Genomic DNA, 21,357 nt, shown 5'->3' with positions numbered 1-21,357 from the left:
CCACTTGGTCCAGTGTGTCTTTCAAAGGCATTGTTTACTTGTTAATTTTCTGTTTAGATGAACTATCAATGTAAGTGGGGTATTAAAGTCCCCTACTATTGTTGTTATTATCAGTTAGTTCCTGTATGTTATTTTTTTTTTTTTAAGATTTTATTTATTCATTTGACAGAGAGATCACAAGCAGGCAGAGAGGCAGGCAGAGAGAGAGGAGGAAGCAGGCTCCCCGCTGAGCAGAAAGCCCGATGCGGGGCTCCATCCCAGGACTCCGAGATCATGACCTGAGCGAAGGCAGCGGCTTAACCCACTGAGCCACCCAGGTGCCCCAGTTCCTGTATGTTATTATTTGTTTTATATATCTGTATGCTCCCATGTGGGGTGCATAAATATTTACAATTGTTATATCTTCTTGTTGAATTTTCCCCTTTATTATTAAATAATGTCCTCTTTTGTCTCTCTTTACAGTTTTTGTGTGGTATGGATATTTTAATATACTAATTGTTCTGATCCTTGAATATAGAATTTCCATTTGTTTGTATCTTTTTAATTTCTCTCATCAGAGTCTTACAGTTTATGGAGTACAGATTTTTCACCTTCTAGGAAAATTTATTCAAGTACTTTATTGTGTTTGATGCTGTTTTAAATGGAATGCTTTCGTTCTGTTTTAGATATTTCATTGTTAGCATCTTGAAACACAACTGAGTTTTTATGATTTTATATCCTAAAACTACTGAATTCATTGATTAGTTCTCATAGCCAAAATATACCCAGCTCTCGATTTCTGAACTTTTCCCAATTTCTATATTATACTACTGTAAATAACCCTGGATTCAACTTCCATTTGTAAAAAAAGGAAATAGATAATAGCCTTAATTAATTTGTCTTAGACTAGTCTCCTAGAAGTAGAATTACGTTCTCAATGAATGTGAATTTTACTAATACCTGTTTTACATGTCATTCTCTAGACCTAGAGAATGACATGTAAGTATCATAGTATTCTAGAGAATGACATGTAAGTATCATATTCTTTGCCTAATTATAGAAAGCACTACTTCACTATATCTATGTCAAAATAAATTGTCTCCTTCCAAATCTTTTTACTCTTATTAGCAAAAATACCAGAAGATATATTAATTTGTATTTCTTTCATGATTTGAAGAAAACATAGTTCAGTGTACATTAGCTAGTTGGATTTCACCTCTCATGGTTTTCTGGATGTGTCAACTAATAGGTTATCTTGAAATCTTAGTTGTCCAAGTTTTGGATGTTTTGACTTAAATTTATATATAAGGAAAAATGAGAGAGACTAACTACATCAGGTGATGGCAGGAGACACAAGTTTTAAAATTTACTTATTTAATTGGAAATAAAGGTGAATATTCTTGATGTAAATATTAAGTATTAGATGCACATGTTACGATCATCTTCATATAGTGTTTTTTAAAATAGGAGAGTTATGTGATTTTTGTCAAGGTGTCCAAAAAAATTGAACATTCTGGCATTTTCTTTTTCTTTTTTTTAACATTTTATTTATTTATTTGACAGAGAGAGAGATCACAAGTAGGCAGAGAGGCAGGCAGATGGAGAAGGAGAAGCAGGCTCCTTGCTAAGCAGAGAGCATGATGTGGGGCTCCATCCCAGGATCCTGAGATCATGATCTGAGCTGAAGGCGGAGGCTTTACCCACTGAGCTAACCAGGCGCCCCATTCTGGCATTTTCTAGCTTCAGGTGTTACTAGTCTATGCAAACACAAAGGCAGTTTGACATAGTTCCTGGTAATATAGGTAATCTAGGAATGAACTTAAATAAAAAATTATCTGATACCATTCCCTTAGTACAATGATGTGGAATTAAATCCATAAAATATTTAAGGGTAATAAAGAAGTTAACTTATTTGGACATTTCTTTGTTCTTTTACTCTCCTAGATTTATTTAATTATGATTTCACAGGCTGCACCTCATCACTATTAGTACTGCTAGTACACCTCATGTACTATTTTTAAAATGATTTCTAGAACACACTGGCTTCTCCATTGTCCTGTCCTTAATGTTCATCCATCAGAGTGTGTATTTTCAGCATTTATTATATTTGTTTACTGCTTATTAAGTAAATGTGTCCTTGGGAGCCTTTTAAATATATATTAGGTGACCTTAAACTGATATTAAATGTTACTGTATATATTATATTCAATAATATATATTATATACTATATAATATTATATATGTTATGCAACCTTAAACTGATGTCTATTTACTTACTTTTTATTTTCTGTTATTCCTTCCAGAATCTCACTATTGCCAATGGATGTATATTTATCATTTGTAATCCCAGGGATCCCTATCTTCTTCCCATTTTTTAGTTTCTAATCAACTCATGATCATGTTCTGGGAACTTGAGATAATTAACAGTGTTTTATCTAAATAATAGGGGAGATACTGAATGTAAATTGAAAATATGGCTACTTTTCTCCCTGTCCTAAAGTGTTTCTAGTAGAGACACTTCTTAAGCCTTAAGTTATCAGATGGTCTTACAGGAAAAGTCTTCATTATTCTCTGTATCCTGGTTTTCCTAGTTTAGAATCCTCAAATGGAATGCATAGTTAACCAATATCTAAAAAAAAACTGTATGAAAATGGAGATATTTTCCAAAGGAAACATTTCTGAAATACTTTTCATTTATTTTAGCACCAACAATTGTTTAGCTTCTAAAGTTGAGTAGCACCTTTTCACCTATTGAAATTCTTTACATAAAATTAATAAGTCAAACTGAGTTGTATTGAATTACATAACATTTTGGCAACACATAGTCTAAGTGCTTCAAGGAAATAGATTGAGTACACTTTGTTTTTTAAAACTAGTTCTTATACAAATTTGCAACAAGACAGGCAACATGAATGAATAACACAATGAACACCACAACCCACACATAGATAAATAATCATTATTTTGCTGTATTTGTTTCTTCTCCCTTTCTGTCTGCCTGCACACATGCATATGATGTAATTATGTGTGTTGGTATTTATATATTTATTTATATTCATGTATATGTATAAATACAATTTCACAATAAGCTGAAGGCACTATGACAGTTTTCATCTTAAATATTATAGAGCATATAAAAATCCCATTAATCTTTTATCAATAATTATTTCTTATGTTTTGTCAATATGTCTTTTCAGTGTTAATCTACAAGAGCTCCCTAACCTCTTATTTTTTTCTAATATTTTATTTATTTTTTCAGTGTTTCATGATTTCTAACTCCTTATTTTTAAGTTCTTCATTTGAAATTCTTTTTTTATAAGTGAGTCTGAGCATTTTTCCTAAATTAAAACATATTTATACTGTATTTTCTGTTAAAGGTATTTTTATGTTATTTGTCCATTTTTTAATGTGAATTTGCTTTTCTTAAATAGATACATACAGAAATATAATACGAAGGACTGGATGGGAGGGAAAGAGAGAGGAAGAGAAAGGATGAACACAGGGATTAAACATCTATGATAAATATCTGCACATATATCCTGGTTCTAGTTTGAATTGTGTGTGTAGTTCTGTGTTGCAGGGTTTTTTTTTTTTTAAAGATTTTATTCATTTATTTGACAGAGATCACAAGTAGGCAGAGAGGCAGGTAGAGAGAGGGGGCGAAGCAGGCTCCCCACAGGGCAGAGAGCCCAACACAGGGCTTAATCCCAGGACCCTGAGATCATGACCTGAACCGAAGTCAGAGGCTTCACCCACTGAGCCACCCAGATACCCCATTTTTTTAAAAAAATAGTGAAATATATTCATCTTTTAATGCTTCTGAATTTTGAACACTAATACCCAGGCTTTCCAACTCCAACTTATGATAATTAATAAATGTTTTCTTATAGTACTTGCATGATTTATGTATGTATGTATGTATGTATTTTTTCAGCATAACAATATTCATTGTTTTTGCACCACACCCAGTGCTCCATGCAATCCGTGCCCTCTCCAATACCCACCACCTGGTTCCCCCAACCTCCCACCCTTGCCCCTTCAAAACCCTCAGATTGTTTTGCATGATTTATTTTTAAACATTAAGATTTCTGATTCATTTGGAGTTTATCCTAGTAAACATAATGATACACATTTTCAGTTTTACTGTTTTTTTAAATAACTATTAATTGCCTTTATTTTTTTAAAGATTTTTAATTTATTTATTTGACAGAGAGACAGAGAGATCCAAAGTAGGCAGAGAGGCAGGCAGAGAGAGAGGGGGAAGCAGGCTCCCTGCTGAGCAGAGAACCTGATGCAGGGCTTGATCCCAGGACCCTGAGACCATGACCTGAGCTGAAGGCAGAGGCTACATCCACTGAGCCACCCAGACACCCCTTGAATTGCCTGTAAAACATTGATGAAGTCTTTTTTCCCCCTGAGACTTAATCTACTACATATTATACTTTCATAGGTACTTGGTATAATCTACTATATATTATACTTTACATGTATTACCAATTTTACTTTTTGGTGCCAGTATCTTTCTGATTGTTCATGTATAAACAGTACATTGTTTTATGAGAAAGACATTTTTATTTTAATATCTGGTAGTGCCAATTCTATACTGACTTACTGATCTTTTTTTTGTTGTTTGTTTCTTTGTCTAGTCATTTTTTTTTTTAGTGTGACCTTCATAATGACCCCATCTTTGGCAGTTTTAGTGGGACCACAGTAAATTTATATTTTACCTAGTGTGGATTGATGTTTTTATAATGTTTGATTATTAAATTTTTTAAAAAATGGTGTTTCCTTCCATTTTTTCAGGACTACTTTTGTGTCCTTCTGAAGTATTTAAAAATTTCCCTTCTCTAGGTTTTGGGCTTTTTTAAAAAAAGATTTTACTTATTTATTTGACAGAGACACAGTCAGAGAGGGAATGATCACAAGCAGAGGGAGTGAGAGAGGGAAAAGTGGGCCTCCGGCTGAGCAGGGAGTCCAATGCAGGACTGGATCCCAAAACTCTGGGATTAGGCTTGATCCCAGAACTCGGATCATGACTTGAGCCAAAGGCAGATGCCTAATGACTGAGCCACCCAGGTGCCCCAGTTTTGTGCTTTTAATCCTAGGTATTTTACTATTTTTTAAAACAAGATTCTCTTTGTAATTATTCTTGGCATATAAGAAAGGTTTTAAAATTTCATAATTTTTAATATTCTGATGGCTTACTGAAATTTTTGTATTTTTTAAATTTTTTTTTTTAAAGATCTTATTTATTTATTTGACAGAGATCACAAGTAGACAGAGAGGAAGGCAGAGAGAGAGAGAGAGAGGGAAGCAGGCTTCTTGCCGAGCAGAGAGCCCGATGTGGGACTCGATCCCAGGACCCTGAGAACATGACCTGAGCCGAAGGAAGCGGCTCAACCCACTGAGCCACCCAGGCGCCCTTAAATTCTTTTTTTTACTTTAACTTTCCAGACATGCTATCATAAAATAAGGAAATAAAGATTTTTTTCTCTTGGTTTCAATTCTTATTTCTCACATTTCCTGTGTTATTATTGTTTTGAATAATAACTATAGTTCAGTGTTAAATATTAGTATAAAAAATAGTGGTCCTTTTCTATATTTTAGTGGTAATTGCTCTCTCTTAGTGTGTCAGATACTGACTTTGCAAATGATGTACATAGATCTATGTAGATTCAAGGTTAGGAAGTCATCATTTTTTTTTAATTTGATTGGTACTTTGTTAACAAATAGTGAACTTTCAAAAAGTTTTTATGTCAATAGTGTGAATTATATTAGCAGATATACCATATTAAATCATCCAATTTCTAGAATAAATCCTACTTGATCATGATGTATTGTTTTTAGTGTGATTTTAGATCCTCTGCAATTATTTTATTTGTGATTAAGAAGGAGTAGTCTGTACTTATATTTTATTGTATATCTTTTATGCCACCATAACTTTAACATCCTTCTAAAATGAAATGACAGTCTTGAGTATAACATCAATACCTTTATTTATTTAAAAAAAAAACTCTGAATGTTTTCTGGTCCTTCTTAATCATTGCAACAATTTAACTGGCATTAGAATTGACTGCTTTTTAGTATTTGATAGAATTTTCCAGTGAAACTCAATCTGGTTCTTGTGAAGGGTAGCACTTTGAAACTAGTTTTTGTTTGCTTTTTCTGACATACATTTTTAAAATCTGAAAGGCAGTAGGTATACAGATGTTTTGTTGATGCATTTTTTTTTTTACAGAAGCTAAAAAATAACATTTTTGAAATGGAGGTTTTTTACTTCTAATGCTGTTTCATCCAGGCAAGACTATTTTTTAGACAGTATCTCTTCATTCTTGTACCCATGTTGTGCCCAAGTTTTCACGTCTGAGAGACCACCAAGGAGCCAAGCACCAATGCAATCAATCGCATGAGGGTTTATTTGACAAGCTCAAGCTTGGGCCCAAGTATACCCGACACAGCGGAGTAGGGACTTGGACCCCGAGCCAGATTACAGTCAGAGTTTTTAAGAGCAGAGTAGGGGTGGACTCGGTGGTGGGTGAGGACAAAGGGGGTGTTCAGAAGGGCTATCAGGGTAAAGAAGACTGTCAGGATATTGAAGGCCTGGCTACTATCAAGCCAAGGCCGTTTTTCCCTTTAATGAGGCACTAGCATGAAGACATTTGGGAGTTTCCTGGTGGAATGTCACATTCTTGCTATCAAGCGTCCTTGTTAGTGAGATTTGGGTTTAGAAGAAATTTAACTTTATTTACTTTTCCTTCTACCTCAGCCTCCTTCAGTTTTGTTTATGGAGGGGAGGGTGACATTAGGGCTTAAGGAACTGAATTATTTGTCTTTGGAAATTGGGCTAGACTCAAGGTGGGTACAACCTTGTTTTTCTTGGCCTCCACACCCAGAAATCAGCTGATGATTAATGGATATATTACTTTGTTGGTCACTTATAGAATTTCAAACAGAAAGAATGAAACATGGGTTAACTCATACTTTTAAAATATCACTTAATTTCCTCTGCTTTGGATATTGGAAAGAAAAGTGATGAATAATTTCCACCTGACAGCTATTATTTATTTTCTCTCTTAATTCATTAAAAATAAACTCAGTAAAACAAAAACAAAAACAAAAACCACTCAGTGATAGAATTGTCTTATCTATATTCATGCATTTGTCATATTTTAATTTTGAAAGGAATTTTCCCCCCACATAACACAATTGCAAAATGCTCTCCCCTGTGACAACCACAGATGCGTCCATGGAATTCTAAATGTTTTTTCTGAAATATTTTTACACAACGCAACCAAAAACTTTCTGTGAATTTTTCTCTGCACAGGGCATACTTCCGATTGGCACATACCACCTGCTCAAAGCCAAATATTTTTTGTGATTTCTTTTTATCAGGGTCAAAGGGGGATCTTAAAAATCAGAGAATGTAGTATTTACAAATTAATGAATAATGCTCAACACCTTAACTATAAAAAAAAATCCCAACACTATGTGAAAGCAGTTTGTGTATTTTTAATTATAAAGTGCATAGATAGAAATTAATTTTTTGCCTTTATTGATATCAGGATAGGAATATTTACAGGTCTGAGCAATTAAAATATCTTAGAGTTAAATCTTTTAGGATTTCTGAGTGTCTCATAATTCATAAATTAACCTAATTAAAAAATTAAGTTATAGGGAAATGAATACTGTTTGAGCCCCAAACTTGTTCTCTCCCCCTTTCCTTTTTAAAAAGTTTTTAATTTCCAGTTTAAAAAAAAAATGATAAATTCTAGTTAGTTAATACACAGTGTAATGTTAGTGTCACGTGGACCATGTAATGATTCAACACCCACACATCAGCCATGGCTCATCTCAGCATGTGCTCTCCTAAACACCCATCACCTATTTTACCCAACCCCTACCTGCCTCCCCTCTGGTAACCATCAGCTTGTTTTCTATAGTTATAAGTCTGTGTTTTGGCTTGCCTTCCCCTCACCTTACCCCCACCCTTTGTTTTGTTCCTTAAATTCCATGTATGAATGAAATCAGGGTATTTTTCTTTCTGTGACTGACATATTTTGCTTAGCACAATACACTCTAGCTCCATCCATGTCATTGCAAATGAAAATATTTCATTCTTTTATAGCTGAATACTGTTCCATTGTATATATACACCACTTCTTCTTTATCTGTGTGTCAATCAGTGGACACTTGGGCTGTTTCCATAATTTAGCTATTGTAGATAATGCTGCTGTAAACATCAGGGTGCATGTATCCCACTGAATGAGTACTTTTGTATTCTTTGCATAAATACCTAGTAGTGCAATTGCTAGATTGTAGAGCAGTTTTATTCTTAACTTCTTGAGGAAACTCCATACTGTTTTCCATAGTAGCTGCACCAGTATGCTTTCCTACCAGCAGTGTACAAAGGTTCCTTTTCCTCCATATTCTTATCAACACGTGTTTCCTGTGTTTTTCATTTTAACTATTCTGACACTTATGAGGTTATCTCTCATTATAGTTTTGATTTGCATTTCCTTGATAATGAATGATTTTGAGCATCTTTTCAGATGTCTGTTGGCTATCTGGATGTTGTTTTTGGAGAAATGCCTATTCATGTCTTCTACCAGAGTTTTAATTGGATTATTTGTGTGTGTGTGTGTGTGTGTGTGTGTGTATGTGTGTGTGTGTGTGTGTGTGTGTTGAGTTTTATGAGTTATTTTTATATTTTGAATACTAACCCTTTATCTCATTTGTCACTTGTAAATATCTTTTCCCATTGCATAATTTGTTTTTGGTTTTGTTGGTTGTTTCCTTCACTGTGTAGAATCTTTTTAAAAGCAAAAATAAATACTTGGGATTTCATATCCCCTTTACTCTTTAAAACATTTTCTGTTCATTCAGCAAATACTTCATAAACATATGTTATTTCTCTTGGAAATATACGTAATTATATCTGTGTCATTTACTATGTCCTTACCATGTTGTGGAATTAATGACCATGAAGTAGTAAATTCTGGCTCAATTTTATGTTACCTGCTTAAGAAAGCCTATTAAACATCATCCAGATTTACTGAGTTGAGCTCTTTCCACTTTGCTATTGGAAGCGTAAGTGAACACAAAGACCAATTTAAAAATAATTATCAAGATACTAAAAAAATACAATTTTTAACTTAGTAGTTCTCATTGTAGAATTCTGACTTAAGAAAACAGAACCTCTGGTAATAATTTACTTACAAAGAAGTTCAACATTAATTAATGTAAAATTGGGAATAAATAATATATCAAGCAGTAATATATCTGAATAGACACTATATATCTGAATTCCTATACCATATATTCAGTTATGTGAAGATCAGCATAGTTCATAAGACCTATTTCCACTTAGAGTCAAAATTTTAAAATCAGAAGCAAAACTTTAGAACTCAAAGAATGTCTCAGCCCTCCTTAGTACCAGCCAAACTTTTTACTACCTCAGCACCATTATATTCCAACTACTATCCTATTATCCGTTGTCATTACTACCAGTCATTATTTCATTATGACCCATTTTCATTGTTCTGTTTTACTGTCAGCACTACTTGAAATTACTAGATTGATATTTTTTATTATTATTTGTCTCCTTGTATTGAAATACAAGCTGCACAACAGTCTGGCTATTCTCTTCAGTACTCCCTATTAATATACACATATTTCTTAATTTATTGCAGGCACTCAAAAATGTTCAATACATAAGTAGGAGAATTAAAAATTAGTAATAGGATATCATGGAACCACTAAAGCACTTTTTAAAAAGATTTTAATTGCAATAGAGAGAAAGAGTGGAGAACACAAGCAGCGCTTGCTCAGTGCAGAGTCCAGTGAAAGGCTCAGTCCCAACAACTTGAGGTCCTGATCTGAGTAGAAATCGAGTTGGATACTTAACCAGCTGAGCCACCCAGGTGCCCCTGTTGAAGCACTTACAATATTTCATACAAATATTTTTTTTTTAAATGAGAGCTCAGCAAAATTGTAGTTAAATTTCCACATACATTTATAAGCAGAGGGAAACAAAACTATGAATATGCTAAGAGTGATAATGCATAAAAGTATTAAAAGCACAAATTTTGATCTCTCTACTTTTCTTGCTGAATTCTCTGTATTGGGCATTATTAATTTTCTTTTTTTTTTTTTAATATTTTTTTTATTTATTCATTGGACAGACAGAGATCACAAGTAGGCAGAGAAGCAGGCAGAGAGAGAGGATGAAGCAGGCTCCTCGCTGAGCAGAGAGCCCGATGTGGGGCTCGATCCCAGGACCCTGGGATCATGACCTGAGCCGAAGGCAGAGGCTTTAACCCACTGAGCCACCCAGGTGCCCCAAGCATTATTAATTTTCTAATCAGAAAAGTAAACACAATATCTCAACCTAATGAGTTATAGTAGGAAAATCATATGAATAGAGAGACATTTCTCTCTTTTAACTCCTTAATATGTAACACTCTGAATAAACTATATAACTATATATATATAAGTATATATTTTATATATATATAGGATATAGGATATATATGTATAATATATATGTGTGTATATATATACACATGGAAAAATAAATGTACAGATAGTAATCATTTCTCTTGATAAAAATCAAAGATTATCAAATGTTGATAGTTGTTTTAAAAAATGTTCAAATAGGGACACCTGGGTGGCTCAGTTGGTTGAACGACTGCCTTCGGCTCAGGTCATGATCCTGGAGTCCCGGGATGGAGTCCCGCATGGGGCTCCCAGCTCCACGGGGAGTCTGCTTCTCTCTCTGACCTTCTCCTAGCTCATGCTCTCTCTCACTGTCTCTCTCTCAAATAAATAAATAAAATCTTTAAAAAAAAATAAAAAAAAATGTTCAAATAAAGATGTTCAAATATGTTACAATCAGTGTATGAGCATAAACAGTTTTCTTTAACATTTTTTTTTTTTAAAGATTTTATTTATTTATTTGACAGACCGAGATCACAAGTAGGCAGAGAGGCAGGCAGAGAGAGAGAGGTGGAGGCAGGCTCCCTGCGGAGCAGAGAGCCCGATGCAGGGCTCGATTCCAGGACACCGGGATCATGACCTGAGCTGAAGGCAGAGGCTTTAACCCACTGAGCCACCCAGGCGCCTCTTTAACATTTCTAAAGAAGAAATTAGTTATATCATTTTCTGAATGAGAAAAAAGTTACAAGAAAATCCACTAAAATTCTTTCAAAAAGTATCTTTATAACAAAATATCAACTATCATTACCTCATATGCCATTATATTTCTAATATCCTTGTAAAATGAAATAATAATTGAATATAATTTTCTTGACATGATTCCTTATAAAATACCATTAAGTTAGTCAGTGATCTGTGAATAAATCACAATTATCTTTTTTCTCTCCTAGAGATCTAGTAACTTAAATATTTATTTTAAAAAATCATATTGAGGGGTGCCTGGGTGGCTCAGTGGGTTAAGCCACTGCCTTCGGCTCAGGTCATGATCTCAGGGTCCTGGGATTGAGTCCCGCATCAGGCTCTCTGCTCGGCAGGGAGCCTGCTTCCCTCTCTCTCTCTCTCTCTCTCTGCCTGCCTGTCTACTTGTGATCTCTCTCTCAAATAAATAAAATAAAATCTTTAAAAAAAATCATATTGAAATGTAAGTCTTAAAAATACTAAAATAATTCTTGCCTAAAATTTTCAAAATAATTCTTGCCTAAAAATTTTTAAAAATAGTTCTCAAAAACAATTCTTGCCTAAAATTTACCAGAAGCATTTTTGAATTAACTGTATAGGTATCAATAATTTTTCTAAGTGACATAATCTACAAATTCATTCAAATCAAGTTATTCAACACTTGTAATATTATACTGACCAAGCTATTATGAAATGATCAATCCCACTGTGATTTTCAGAAAAAGGGGCATTCTGTGTCAGCACAGAAATATAATTACACTGTTATTGTGCTCAACTGTCATCAAAGAGAATACAGAATAAGGTACAGTAACAATGATACTACTTTGCTAGCTGAATTTTGGCTTATAAAATTATTTGAAATGTGAGAGACTTTGTAGAGCCAATTAAAACTTAAATATTTAAGGAATGATATGTTTAATCGTTTGAATGTTACTAGGTTGTTTTTATAGTTCTTTCATATAAATGAACCAATGTAGAAAATATTTCATTGAAGAAGGTAAAATTAATTATTTAGTATCATGAAATTAGTCCCTTTTAATAAAAAATAAAGTCTCCAAAGTGTTAGAAGATTAAGAGAGGAACTGTTTCTAAAGCTGTCACTAATTACCTTGGTTTTTCCTGAATAATGAACCTCAGTTTTGTTCAGACCAGCAGTATGCTTAAATAAAATAATCGCCAGTTTCCTTGGAAAGATGGATGCATTCATTCATTCTCAGTGATTCCTAAGAATGAAGACATGATTAAGGTTAGGAAATTTTTCTCATGCAACTGACAATGTAGTCAGCAGGACATAAATGTTAATTGGTGAATATTTGCCATTGTATAAAATTCAACTTCAGCCTGCCCTTAATTGAAGTAACTTCTTCTAGATTTAATTATATTCTGCTTTTTTCTTAAAGTTTTACAAGTTCATTTTTCCTTATCCTTATTGAAATAGTAACATATAACATGTGAAGTTTAAGATGTAGTCAGATGATCAGAATCAGGCATGTATTGCAAATGCTTACCACAGTGATTTTAGTTAATATCTCTGTCTTCTCACTTTTAATTTGGGGGAAGAGTGGTAATATTTAAGATTTACCCTCTTAAAACTTTCAAGCATATAATACAGTATCATTCATTATTATCATGATGTTACACACTAGATTCCCAGAACTTAGTGATATTATAGTTGCAAGTTTGTGCACTTTGACCAAATTCTCATTTCTGCCACCCACAACCACCATTTTGTTTTCTGTGTCTATGAGATTTTTTTTTTAGACTCTGCACGTAAATGACAACATAAGAACCTAGAGATTACAATACTAACTGAAATGGCAGAGAAAAATAAATACCATAATGATTTCACTCATATGTGGAATTGAAGAAACAAAACTAACAAAAAAAGTTATAAATAACAACAAAAAAGGCTCTTAAAAATAGACAACTGGTGGTTGCCAGAGGGGAGGTATGTAGGGTGATAAGGGAAATTGATAAAGGGGATTAAGAGTGTACTTCTCAGAGTACTGAGAAGTACATAGGACATGCAGTGATGAGCCCTGGGTGTTACATGCAACTAATGAATCACCATTACATCAAAAACTATAACTTGGCTATCTGAATTTATTTTTTTTTAAGATTTTGTTTATTTATTTGACTGACAGAGATCACAAGCAGGCAGAGAATCCGGCAGAGAGAGAGAGGAAGGGAAGCAGGCTCCCTGCTGAGCAGAGAGCCCAACGGGGGGTTCGATCCGATGATCCTGGGATCATGACCTGAGCCAAAGGCAGAGGCGTTAACCCACTGAGCCACCCAGGCACCCCGGCTATCTGAGCTTAAATTAAAAATGTGAAAAACTTAAAAAAAAAGAATGAATATCACAAAAATACAAAGGATCATTAGAGTACTATGAGCAAGTAGAGGCCAACACCTTGGACACCTAGAAGAAATGGCTAAGTTCCTAACAGCAACCTAGAATGAACCATGAAGGAAAAACAAAAAGAAATCTGAACGGATTGATTGCTAGTAAAAAGATTGATTCGATAATCAAATCCTCCTAGGAAACAAATGCCCAAGACCAGACAGTTTCACTGAGGAGTTCAGCCAGACAGTAGAAGAATTAATACCAACCCGTCCCAAACTGTTTTTAAAAAAGGAGAGAAGGGCATACATCCTAACTCATTTCATGAAGGCAGTAGTACCCTGCTACCAAACAAGACAAGGAAGCTACAAAAAAAGGAAAGGCCATATCCCTCATGAACAGAAATGCAAAGAATCCTCAACAAATTATTGGCAACATTAATTCAACAATCCATCAGGAGAATCACACAACATGATCCAGTGGGATTTATTCCAGGGATGCAAGGATGATTCCACATTTGCACATCCACCAATAGTATACACCACCTTAACAAAATAAAAGATAAAAATCCTAGGATTGTTACAATAGATGCAAAAAGAACACTTGACAAGATTCAATACATTTATGATAAAGACTCTAAACCATCTTGGTATTGAGGGAACATACCTCAACCAAACAGGAGCCCAAATGAAAACCCCACAGCTGACATTATACTCGAGGGTGAAATGCTGAAAACTTTCTCACTACCAGCAAGAACAAGATAAAGATGCCCACTCTTAACACTTTCATTCATCATTATATTGAAAGCTCTAGCCAAACCATTTAGATAAATAAATAAATAAATAAATAAAATCTAAATAGGAGAAGAAAATGGTCACTATTTGCAGACCACATGATACTATATGTAGAAATCCCTAAGGAGTCCACAAAAAAATTGTTTTATTAACAAATAAACAAATTTTTATAAATTAGAATAAATAAATTCAATAAAGCTGAAGGATACAAAATCAATATACAGAGACATGTTGCATTTCTTTTTTTTAAGGAATGTAATTATTTGACACAGCGAGAGACAGAGACAGAGTGAGAGAGCATAAGTAGGGAGAGCAGCAGAGGGTCAGGGAAAAGCAACTCTCTGTTGAGCAGGGAGCCTAATGCCAGACTCATTCCCAAACCCCAGAATCATGACCTGACCTAAAAGCAGACACTTAACTGACTGAGCTACCCAAGTGTGTCAACTTATATTTCTATATAATGATGACCAACTTTCACAAAGAGATTAAGAAAGCAATGCCATTGACAACTGCATCAAGCAAAATAAATAAATAAATAAAATAAAAATTCTAGGAATAAAAGTAACCAAGAATGAGGAAAACCTGGTATACTGAACACATGGTGGAAAAGGAAGGAAAAATATGTGTGTGTTGGTGGGTGAATGTATGGGTCAAAGATCTGGAAGATGACACAAAGAATTGGAAGCATATGCCATGCTCACTAACTGGAAGAGTTAATAATCATAACATGTCCACCATACCCAAAGCAATCTGGAGAAAGAAGAAGAGAGAGAGAGTCCAAGATGGCAGAGGAGTAGGACACCTTCATTTCATCTGGCACAAGGAATTTAGCTAGATAGCTATCAAACCATTCTGAGCACCTGCAAATTCAAGCATAGATCCAAGAAAAGAATAGCAGCAACTCTATAAACAGAAAGGTGACCACTTTCCACAAGGTAGGAAGTAGAGAAAAGTGAGTCTAAGCTGATAGGTGGGAACATATAATCCTGGGTGAGAGGGAGCCTCTGTCAGCTGGCTACTGCCAAGTGCTAGGGGCAGCAGTGCACAAAATCGGAACTTTTGGAAGTCTGCTCTGGTGAGGGATATTGCTCTGGCAGCTGGGTAGGGGGTGGAACCCTCAATGGAACCATCAACCACAATGTATTCTCAGGATCCTTGGGGTTCCAGGAAGACCAGGGGCACTTGAGGGCAGCAGAGCTCCCAGGTACCAGAGCATGGAAGCCGGCTGCAAAGAGTGAGCCCAGGAGTGGGCTCTATGCTGGAGGTTGCCATTAACTGTGATCCACAGCACAGTGTGGCCACTGATTTTTGAGAAGTGGCCCAAAATTGGCACAACTGGGGAAAGCCCCCTTTCTCCCCCAGGAGGAGTGGTGTCTGAGCATGCTGCAGGAGTCTGCTGGGTTTGGAGACTCCAAACAGGGTCATGTTCCAGAGACAGAAATGATTGGTGACAAGTCCAGTGAGTATGGAGTGTGGACAGAGACCAGGGAGACATGAAGGATTGACCACTTTTCTGTGAAGGCACACTGAGGAGAGGAGTCATGAACTCTTAAATTTGGGGCCAGAGATAGGGAGGCCGCCATGTTCATTCTCATCCCAAAAGATTGGGATCATTCCCTGCATATTTTCAGATCACAGTGTTTTGAAAATGAAACTCATTGAGTTTCATTGAGGCTAGAGAGCATCCTACTAAAGAATGTATGGATTAACCAGTCAATTCAGGATGAATTTTAAAAATTATGGAAACACAGGAGAATGAAAACACAACCTTTCAATATCTTTGGGATGCTGCAAGGGTGGTCCTAGGAGAGAAGTATATAGTACTACAAGCCTTTCTCAAGAACCAAGAAAGGTCTCAAATATATAACCTAACCCTACACCTAATGGAGCTGGAGAAAGAGTAGCATAGAAAGCCTAAACCCAGATGGAGAAGAGAAATAATAAAGATTAGGGCAGAAATCAATGAAGTAGAAAGCAAAAGAACAGTAGAACAAATCAACGAAACTAGGAGCTGCTTCTTTGAAAGAATTAATAAGACTGATTCACTCCAGACCAGATTTCTCAAGAAAACAGGATCCAAATCAATAAAATCACTATCCCTGATGAATATGAATGCAAAAATTCTCACCAACATACTAGCCAATAGGATCCAACAGCCCATTAAAAGGATGATTCACCACGACCAAATTGAATTCATTCCTGGGCTGCAAGGGTGATTCGACAACCACAAATCAACCAATGGAATCCACTACCTTAATAGAAGAAAGAACAAGAACCATAGGATCCTCTCAATAGATGCAGAAAAAGCATTTGACAAATTAATGCTTCCCTCCTTGATCAAAACTCTTCACCGTGGAGGGATAGAGGGCACCTCCACATCATAAAGACCATCTATGGGAAACCTACAGAGAATATCATTCCCAATGAGGAAAAACTAAAAGCTTTTCCCTTCAGGTCAGGAACACAACAGGGATGCTTGTTCTCATCACTATTGTTCAACATAGTACTAGAATTCCTAGCCTCAGCCATCATACAACAAAAAGAAAGAAAAGGCATCTGAATTGGCAAAGAAGAAGTCAAACTCTCACCCTTTGCAGACAGTAGGATACTCTTCGTGGAAAAACCAAAAGACTCCACCCCAAAATTGCTAGAACGCATCCAGGAATTCCGCAAAGTGGCAGGATATAAAACCAATACACAGAAATCACTTGCATTTGTCTACAGCAACAATGTGACAGAAGAAAGAGAAATTAAGGAGTCCATCCCATTTATAATTGTACCCAAAACTGTAAGATAATTAGGAATCCATCTAAGCAAAGAGGCAAAGGATCTGCACTCAGATAACTATACCATAGTCGTAAAAGAAATGAAGGAAGTTACAAAGAAATGGAAAAACCTTTTATGCTCATGGATTGGAAGAACAAATATTGTGAAAATGTCTATGTTACCCAGAACAATCCACAGAATCAATGCAATACCTACCAAAATACCATTCCACATTTTTCACAGAACTGGAATAAATAATTCCCAAATTTGTATGGAAGAAGAAAACACACAGATAGCCAAAGGAAAGTTGAAAAAGAAAACCAACACTGATGGCAATGCAACTGCAGACTTCAAGCTTTATTACAAAGCTGTAATATCAAGACAGTATGGTCCTGGTACAAAAACAGACACACAGATTAATGGAACAGAATAGAGAAACCATAAATGGAACCTCAACTCTAGGGTCAACTAATCTTCCTCAAAGCAGAAATATCCAACGATGGGGAAAAAAAAGGTGTCTTCAATAAATGGTGCTGGGAACATGGGAGAGCCATATGCAGAATAATGAAACTGGATGATTTCCTTATACCATACACAAAAAATAGACTCCAAGTGGATGAAAGACCTCAATGTGAGACAGAAATTCATCCAAATCCTTGAGGAGAACAGAGGCAGCAACCTCTTTGACCTCAACCACAGCAACTTCTTGCTAGACACGTCTCCAAAGGTGAGGGAAACAAAAGCAAAACTGAACTGTCAGGATTTCGTCAAGACAGCAAGCTTTTACACAGAAAAGGAAACAGTCAACAAAACCAAAAGACAACAAAAATAGTGAGAGAAGATATTTTCAAATGACATATCACATAAAGGGCTCATATCCCAAATCTAGAAAGAACTTAACAAACTCAACACCCAAAGAACAAATAATCCAATCAAGAAATAGGTCAAATACATGAACAGACATTTCTCCAAAGAAGACATCCAAATGGCCAACAGACATGTAAAAAAGTGCTCAACCTCCCTCTTCATTAGGAAAATACAAATCAAATCCATAATGAGATACCACCTTATACCAGTCAGAATGGCTAAAATGAACAAGTCCAGAATGACAGGTGTTGGTGAGGATTTGGAGAAAGGGAACCCTTTTATACTGCTGGTGGGAATACAAGCTGGTGAAACCACCCTGGAAAACAGTGTGGAGGTTCCTTGAGAAGTTGAAAATAGAGCTACCCTACAATCCTGCAACTGCACTACTGGGAATTTAATCCAAAGATACAAATGTAGCAATCTGAAGGAGTACCTGAACCCCAATGTCTCTAGCAGCAATGCCCACAAGAGCCAAAGTATGCAAAGAGCCCAGACGTCCATCGACAAACGAATGGATATATATGGGCATATATACAATTGAATATTATGCAGCCATCAAAAACTCTTGCCATTGCAATGATATGGATGGAACTAAAGGGTATTATGCTAAGTGAAATAAGTCAATCAGAGAAGTAAAATTATCATATGATCTCCCTGATAATTGGAATTTAAGAAACAAACAGAGGATCATAAAGGAAGAGAAGAAAAAGGAAGCAAGATGAAACCAGAGAGGGAGTCAAAGCAAAGAGACACTTAATCTCGGGAAACAAACTGAGGGTTTCTGAAGGAGACGGGGGTGGGGGAATGGGGTGGCTGGTGATGGGCATTGGGAGGGTATGTGCTATGGTGAGCACCGTGTGGTGTGTGAAACAGAAGGATTTCATCTTACTCCTGAAACAAATAACACATTATATGATCATAATAAAAAAGAAGTGAAAGAAAACCTTTTAGAATACAAATGTATACGAAGTCAAAATAAATAATCTCATTGATAAAAAGCAAGCAAGCAAACAAGCCACTAGGCAACCTGGACTGCCCTCCAATTTCAAGCTCGATTAAAAGCTGTTGTCATTAAAACAGTATGGTACTGCATAAAATCAGACACACAGGATGATGGAACACAACAGAACGCTCGGAAATTGAGAATCATTGTACTTCTGGCAATGTTTATTCATTCGTATATTAAAGGTATAATTCTTAGCTCTGATAGAATTATTAACTCTGAATGGAAATTAATAATATTGATGTCCTGTTCCGACGTTTCTTCCAATAAATGCAGTTTTTAAACATACTGTTTTATATAAATATATATTATAAAATAAGGATGATTTAGAATCCACACTTTTAAGAAAAATTAAATTCACTTTCATAAACCTACCATGGAAAAGGAAATATAGATATCCATCATCACAAATGAGAACCTCACAAAAGAAGACAATTAGACACAATCTGGTGTCTGATGGAAGAATAGAATACTACTTAAGTAGTTCTGCCCAAATGTCCAACCTGTTGAAAGCTATAGATCCAGCTACTCATTTACAAAAACACAGATGTCAGAGAAAAGTCCTAACAAAAAATATGAAGATGTTGCCAATGAAGTCCACAGTGTATATATTCTGACAGGAAAAACATTTTCCCTACAAATAAACAATAAGATAGGAAAGAAGGAAGGAAAGAAGAGAAGAAGAAAAGGAAAGGAAAGAAAAGGAGAAACCTCAGAAACTAACACACACATGTATGGTCTTAACTTATGACACAGCAACAGAAAATACACAATGGGGAAAGGAAGGTCTCTTCAGTGAATCGTACTGGGAAAACTGGACACTAAATGCAGAAGAATATGACTGGATCACTTTGTTACATTGCACATATAAATTATGAATGGATGAGTGAATTGAACATAAGAACTGAATCCATAATCCAGTTAGTCAGTTTCTCCATATTGGCTTTGGTGAAGAGTCTCTTACATCAGACACAAAAAGCAAAGGCAACAAAAGCAAAAGTAAACAAGCGGAAGGACATCAAACTGAAATTTCTGCATGACCAAAGAAACCATCAAACCCTTAAAGGCAACTTCCCCAATAAGAAAAAATATCTGCACATCCTATGTGTAAGAAGAGGCTAACATCCAAAATACACAAAACACTCCTTCAAATCCAAACACAAACTGAATAAAAACCAGGGAGAATATGTGAATAGACACTTTCCAAAGATGGCATATATGTGGCCAACAGACACAGAGAAAGTTGTTCAACATCACTAATTGTCATCAGGGAAACAGAAGTCAAAACCCCAATCAGCCATCACCTCACAAGTGTGGGAACCACAATCATCCCAGAAACAGACACCAGGTGTGGTCAAGAGTGTGTACACAAGGGGACCCTGCGCATTTTTTGTGGGAATGGATATTGGTACAGCCATGTGACAAATGCTACGGATGTTTTGGGAAAAATTAATACAACTACCACATGACCTGGTCATTGCTCTACTAAGTATTTCTTTGGCGAACACAAAAACACTCCCTCCAAAAGAGAGATGCACTCCCATGTTCACAGCAGCCTTATTCACAATAACCTGACATGGACACATCGACCTTGGGAGCCTTATGCCAAGTGACTCAGACACAGAGAGACAAACACCAGAGACTCTCATGGACATTCTACATGGGAAAAAAAAAAAAAGTACTGAATGCTTTGATAATGAAAAGAGATGGGTGGTTGCCAGATTCGGGAATGGTGGGGGGCAATGGGTGAAGGTCATCAAAGGTGCCATGTTTGAGTGATAAAATCCACAAGTCATGGAATGTTCTGTGCAGCATGGAGATGAATGCTAATCCTGAAGGATGGGGTACAGGCTCCCTCCTTACTTGAAAGTACAGTGTTCTTAGGAAAACTTCACAGCAGAAATGGTGTAAACGGAAAAAGGAATTACCATTCATTTCCACAGAAAAATGAGTGAGCATGCTCAGACACCAAAACTTCCATCTCTTTGGCTCTTCTTAGGCCTCAGGACACAACATCCTAACGAATGCCCAAAATAAATAGAGATAAAGCACAGCAGATGCTCACAGACAAAGTTCAAAGTGCTGGTGGCTGGATGCGGAGAGCAGTGCCCAGGAAGAAGCTGGTTGGGGTGTACGCCCTCTGTAGTGGTTCCCCACAAAACAGATGCTGAATGTGATACCCACTTTTGAGTTTTTTCACAAGAGAAATCCTCTTCAGGTTTCTTCCTGCTATTGGAGCTGGGTAATAACATTGACCTTTTGAAAAAAGCCAGGAGTCTTACGATGAACTTTGAGAAAATGGGGAAAACTTGTACTTGAAAGTTGCTGAGGGGGTAGAAGTTCAGAGTTCTTCTTGATACAAACATCAGCAGGTCCACTGTGAAAGGCACCTTCCTCATTAAGTGGAACAAGGACTACCTCCTACCCCCAGAAA

This window comes from Lutra lutra, chromosome 9, assembly GCF_902655055.1.
Source record: "Lutra lutra chromosome 9, mLutLut1.2, whole genome shotgun sequence".
Lineage (NCBI taxonomy): Eukaryota > Metazoa > Chordata > Mammalia > Carnivora > Mustelidae > Lutra > Lutra lutra.
This window is presented reverse-complemented; position numbering follows the sequence as displayed.